We start from the raw sequence: 6,000 nt of genomic DNA, 5'->3' as shown, positions 1-6,000 counted from the left end.
GAATATATTTAATGAATTGGCCTCAACAGTCTTCTGTGGTAGAGAATTCCACAGGTTCACCACTCGCTGGGTGAAGAAATTCCTCCTCATTTCAGTCCTAAATGGCTTACCCCTTATCCTTAGACTGTGACCCCTGGTTCTGGACTCCCCGGCCATCTGGAGCATCCTTCCTGCATCTAGTCCATCTAGTCAAAGAAACATAGAAACATAGAAGATAGGAGCAGGAGTAGGCCATTCGGCCCTTCAAGCCTGCTCCGCCATTCAACGAGATCATGGCTGATCATCCAAACCCTAGCACCCGGTCCCTACACCGACAACCATCCCACACAAGCCCTATCCCCGTAACCCAGTAACCCCACGTATTTAATCCCCCCTAACACTAAGGGCCAATTTTTTTATCATGGCCAATCAACCTAACCCGCGCATCTTTGGACTGTGGGAGGAAACCGGAGCACCCGGAGGAAACCCACGCAAACACGGGGAGAATGTGCAAACTCCACACAGACAGTCACATAATAAGTTTCAATGAGATCCCCTCTCATTCTTCTAAACTCTAGCGAATATAAGCCTAATCGACCCACTCTCTCTTCAAACATCATTCCTGCCATCCCAGGTATCAGTCTGGTGAATCTTCGCTGCACTCCCTCCATGGCAAGAACATCCTTCCTCAGATAAAGTAACCAAAACTGCACACAATACTCAAGGTGTGGTCTCACCAAGGCCCTGTACAACTGCAGCAAGACATCCTTGCTCCTGTACACTAATCCTCTCGCTATGAAGGCCAGCATACCATTTGCCTTCTTAACCACCTGCTGCACCTGCATGCTTACCTTCAGCGACTGGTGCACAAGGACACCCAGGTCTCATTGCACTTCCCCTTTTCCCAATCTATTGCCATTCAGATAATAATCTGCCTTCCTTTTTCTGCCACCAAAGTGGATAAACCTGCATTTATCCACATTATACTGCATCTGCCATGCATCTGCCCAATCACCCAACCTGTCCAAATCGTACTGGAGTTTCTCTGCATCCTCCTCACAGCACACACGCCCACTCAGCTTTGTGTCGCCTGCAAACTTGGAGATATTACATTTAGTTCCCTCATCTAGATCATTAATATATATTGTGAATAACTGGGGCCCTAGCACCGATCCCTGCGGTACCCCACTAGTCACTGCCTTCCACTTGGAAAAACACCCGTTTATTCCAATTCTTTTGCTTCCTGTCTGCCAACCAGTTTTCTATCCAAGTCAGTACCTTACCCCCAATCCCATGTGCATTAACTTTGCATGCTAGTCTCTTATGCGGGGCCTTATCGAAAGCCTTCTGAAAGTCCAAATACACCACATCCACTGGTTCTCCCTTATCTATTCTACCAGTTACATCCTCAAAAAATTCTAGTAGATTAGTCAAGCATGATTTACCTTTTGTAAATCCATGTTGACTTTGTCCGATCCTGTCACTGTTTTACAAGTGCTCAGCTATTACATCTTTTATAATGGACTCTATTATTTTCCCCACTACCGATGTCAGGCTTACTGGTCTATAATTCCCCGTTTTTTCCCTACCACCTTTTTTAAATAGTGGGGTAACATTAGCTACCTTCCAATCCATGGGAACTGTTCCAGAGTCTATAGAATTTTGGAAGATGACCAGCAATGCATCTACTATTTCTAGGGCCACTTCCTTACGTACCCTAGGATGTAGATTATCAGGCCCTGGGGATTTATCAGCCTTCAATCCCATCAATTTCCCTAATACCATTTCACTACAAATACTGATTTAATTCAGTTCCTTCCTCTCATTAGACGCTATGTTCCCTGACATCTCTGGGAGTTTATTTGTGTCCTCCTTTTAAGGAGAAATAATTGCAGGGATATTGGGAAAGAGCGGGGGAGTGGGACTAACTGGATTGCTCTTCGAAAGAGCTGGGACAGACTCAATGGGCTGAATGGTCATCTTCTGTGCTGTACTATTCTATGATTTGATGATTCGATGATTCTCAGGCCATTCCAGTGAGTGCATTTTGTACTCGAACCCCCGAAACCCGCTCTGAGTTAATTCAACCCCAAGGAGTCAGCATGGGCAGAAAGTCCCATGGAAATGGTGCTTTATGATTGAGTGCAGCTCCACGCACCTTACACTGCGACATCCCTAGAGCAACATTTCACACTAATGCTTCTCACCTGTAGTTCGAGAATTTCGGGTGGGACATTGCTGTGCGCAAATTGGCTGCCATATTTCCTACATTACAACAGTGACGACACTTCAAAAAGTACTTCAGCGGCTTTATCAAATCAAATCAAATCAAATCAACTTTTATTGTCATTGTTAGTGCACAAGTGCAGTACAACGAAATGTAGGCTTGCGGCTCCCGAGAGTGTACATTTAGATTAAGACATTTAAACATTCAACATACATTTGGCTTGTAATACATTAACATAAACATAACCATAATAAAGTGCATTGGCAGATGTGCAGGCTTTAGAGTTTATTTGTGGAGTTCAGTAGGATGACAGCCCTGGGAAAGAAGCTGTTCCTAAATCTGGTCGTACGGGTGCGAATGCATCTGTAGCGTCTCCCAGATGGTAGGAGGGCGAACAGACTGTGGCTGGGGTGGGTAGGGTCTTTGATGATGGACCGTGACCTCCGTAAACAGCATTTCTGGTATATGTGCTCTATGGTCGGTAGCCGGGTGCCGGTAATGCGTTGGGCAGTTTTGACTACCCGCTGCAGGGCTTTCCGGTCATAGTAGCTACAGCTGCCATACCATACTGTGATACAGTTTGTCAGGATGCTTTCTATTGTGCAGCGGTAAAAGTTAGAGAGGATCAGGGGTGACAGGTTACATCCCTTCAGCCTCCTTAGGAAATATAGGCGCTGCTGGGCCTTCTTCACCAGAGAGGAGGTATTGAGGGACCAGGAGAGGTCTTCCGTGATGTGGACTCCGAGGAACTTAAAGCTGTCCACCCTTTCCACCACAGCCCCATTGATGTGGATGGGGGTGTGACTTCCGCCTTTAGACTTCCTGAAGTCCACAATGATTTCTTTGGTTTTCTTGATGTTTGCACTAAAGCACTTTGGAATGTCCTGAGGTCGTGAAGGGCAATACAACATCACTTATACATGCTTCTATTGTGAAGGAAATGATATGGACCCTGCTCCCTTCACAAACTACAACAATATTCACCAAACAGATTTCCACAGACAGTGTCCTTGAAAATGTGAAAAGCAAAAGGCTTGTGGGAGTGTAGAGATTCTTGGATCGAGTTGTAAGTCACCGTGAAGGGAAGGTTGTTAATTAGTTCCCTTATTTTCATGGGTATGAGTAAAGATTTATTTGATATTTATGGTGATAACATTGTAAAAGGTAGATTTCAAAGATTCAATAAATTTGAAATGGCTCGCCATTACCCCTAGGTTGAAAAGACTCTGGGTCAAGAAAGCCAATCCCTCAAGGGGTAATCTTGGGTTTAACATTATCTCTGATATACCATGCACAAACACAAAGCTGAGGATTATACACATTTATCATGCATCCCTTTGCGGCATTCTTTTGTGGCAGTAGTGTATCCTAGGTTGGCTGGTCAGGGTGGTCGCATGGAATGCTAAGGGGTTAAACAGCCCAGTCACGCACTGTAAGGTGTTATCCCATCTCGAGAAGCAAAAATGCCAAGCTCAGTTGCTTCACCTCAGTGAGCTAAAGCTGAAGAAGCTGAAGAGGAGCTGGGTGAACTGGGCTTTTTATTCCTTCAGAATTAGTGGGTGACCCTGTCATGTTTAAGAGAACCTTCCTATTTTACATTAATCAGTTAATCCAAGCTATTCAAATAATAGTCGATCTAATTAATGCAAACCTTGTTATGAAGACACTATTATGTATATTTGTTATTTAATATTAATTGACCAAAATGTTTATGAAATTGATTTTATCAAGTAAGTGTGGATCCAGTTTAACAATAAGTTCTTTCTGTGAGCACAAGGGACTCATTTTAATGTGGTTCCAGGCTCACACATTAATGGTCTTTTTAGCCCTTTATATGAAGGGTTGTAATACGCAGTAACTGGATAGGGATATAGTGATGACACATTAGTCAAGATTGGAAAGTTCCAAGACACCATTTCACTTCTTTTTCACTTGTGTTTTCAATGTGCTTTTACACTGACCCCTTCCAGTATCATTTCAGCCTATACTCCAACCACTTATTCATTGCAGCCACTGGAACGCTATGAACTAAATGGCAGAGGATGAATCATCCTCTGTTACAAGACGAAAGGTCTCCTGAACACCTGATGACCGAAACTGATAGTTCCCTGCAGGCGAATGCGAGGTCATTGGATTCCAGTGTGATCATTTAAGGCTAAAATGAGGTCTTGTAATTAACTGTTCCGTGGTCTGAACATGGGCTGGCTGGTACTCCGCAGTTTAGAGGAGATTTAGGTTCTATGGGTTAAACACAAGGTACTGGCGAAGATCTGTCAACTGAACATTACGAATCAGAACAACCTTCTCTCAGTGGGAAGTGAGCACTGCGGTTCAACATTCAGCTTGGGAAACCTGGAAGTCCGTGTTTCTCCGCATTCTGTGGAGTTTTAACTCCACGGCATGTGTCTTTTGGTCTTGAGACATTTTATTACGTTTGATGTGGAGTATTTATTCAACACTCGACACAAGTCTGTCAGGTACAAATCAGAGGTCTTTATTACACTGGTGGGGAGACAATCTCTACTGGCGCACCAGGAGACTTCTCTGCTGTTACAAATTTTAAGCAGTCTTTTATACACTTAATCATACAAACTCAACCTCATGCACAATCCCGTTACACTGTTTTAATTGGCCCAAGGCCCGCGTGCACAGTTGCTGATTGGCTAATTCCCTATCTCGCGTCACACAACCGTTTGCCTATATTTATCGTCACATGATCTTTATGATCTCACCTGTTGTTATAATTTTGTAACCTTTAGTAAAACCACATGTCTGCATTTCTGTCTCGCTGTTCCCCGTGTGGTTTTATTTATCTCTAGGTTCCATAGTTTGTGGTTAATCATAGATGGTGCTTCTGAGCTAACTTCATCTAATCTTGCAAAAGCATCGAGACCTTGTGGTCAGCATGTCTGACCTGTCTCCGCTGGTCTCTGTCTAGAGTACAAGCTGCATTGTTAATCCCTTAATTCCTGAAGGGTGCCGATGCCCCATTTCAATGTTAAAGCCGCTCTATAAATATAAGGTGTTGTTGTTGTTGTTGACAGGTTCCCCGCCTGGAGGTCAGCCTGATTGACAGGCTCGGCTTCCAGTCGGGCGGAAGCACTCCAGAGCAGGCCGCAGGGCCAGGTGGATCCGATCAGAAAAAAATGTTAAATCACGCCGAGGTGCATGAGATGTCGGAGTAGTCATATGGTTATGGACTCCTCATTGCAGCAAGGATATCAAAGCAATGGAAAAGTGCAGTGTTGATTCACTGGGATATTACCAGTCCAAGGGGTTACAGTTATGAAGAGAGATTTGAGAAGTTTATTTTTTAACTAGAGCCGAGGTTAGTGATCTTCAGATTCTAAAGGGTTACGATATGGTTAATAGTGATGGATTGTTTCCACTGGTTGGTGTGATGGTAACAGCGGGGAACAAATTCTTCTGATAGTGAGGTGCCCAGAACTGCATGTACTACTTGAACTGCGGCATAAGCAATATCTTGCAAAAGAACAAAGGGAGAGGTGAGGAAGTTTTACTTTAAACAAAGGATTGATAGGACATGGAATGCCTGACCAGCAACAGTGGTGGGAGTGGAATCCATGACAATCTTTAAAAGAGAAGTGGATAAATCTTTGCAAAAGAAAAACATATTAATAGGGTTTAGGGAAAGGGCAGGGGAATGAGAATAATTGGAGAGCTCTTTCGGAGAACCAGCACAGGCACGATGGGCCGAATAGCCTCCTTCTGTGCTGTAATATTCCATGGGGGTGAGCTTCATTGGAGCTATTCCCACTCTGTCTTGGTGATTG

This window comes from Somniosus microcephalus, chromosome 27, assembly GCF_052327205.1.
Source record: "Somniosus microcephalus isolate GS21.2 chromosome 27, FLI_Smic_1.0, whole genome shotgun sequence".
In the NCBI taxonomy this organism is placed as follows: Eukaryota; Metazoa; Chordata; class Chondrichthyes; order Squaliformes; family Somniosidae; genus Somniosus; species Somniosus microcephalus.
Note: the sequence above shows the minus strand (reverse complement) of the source record.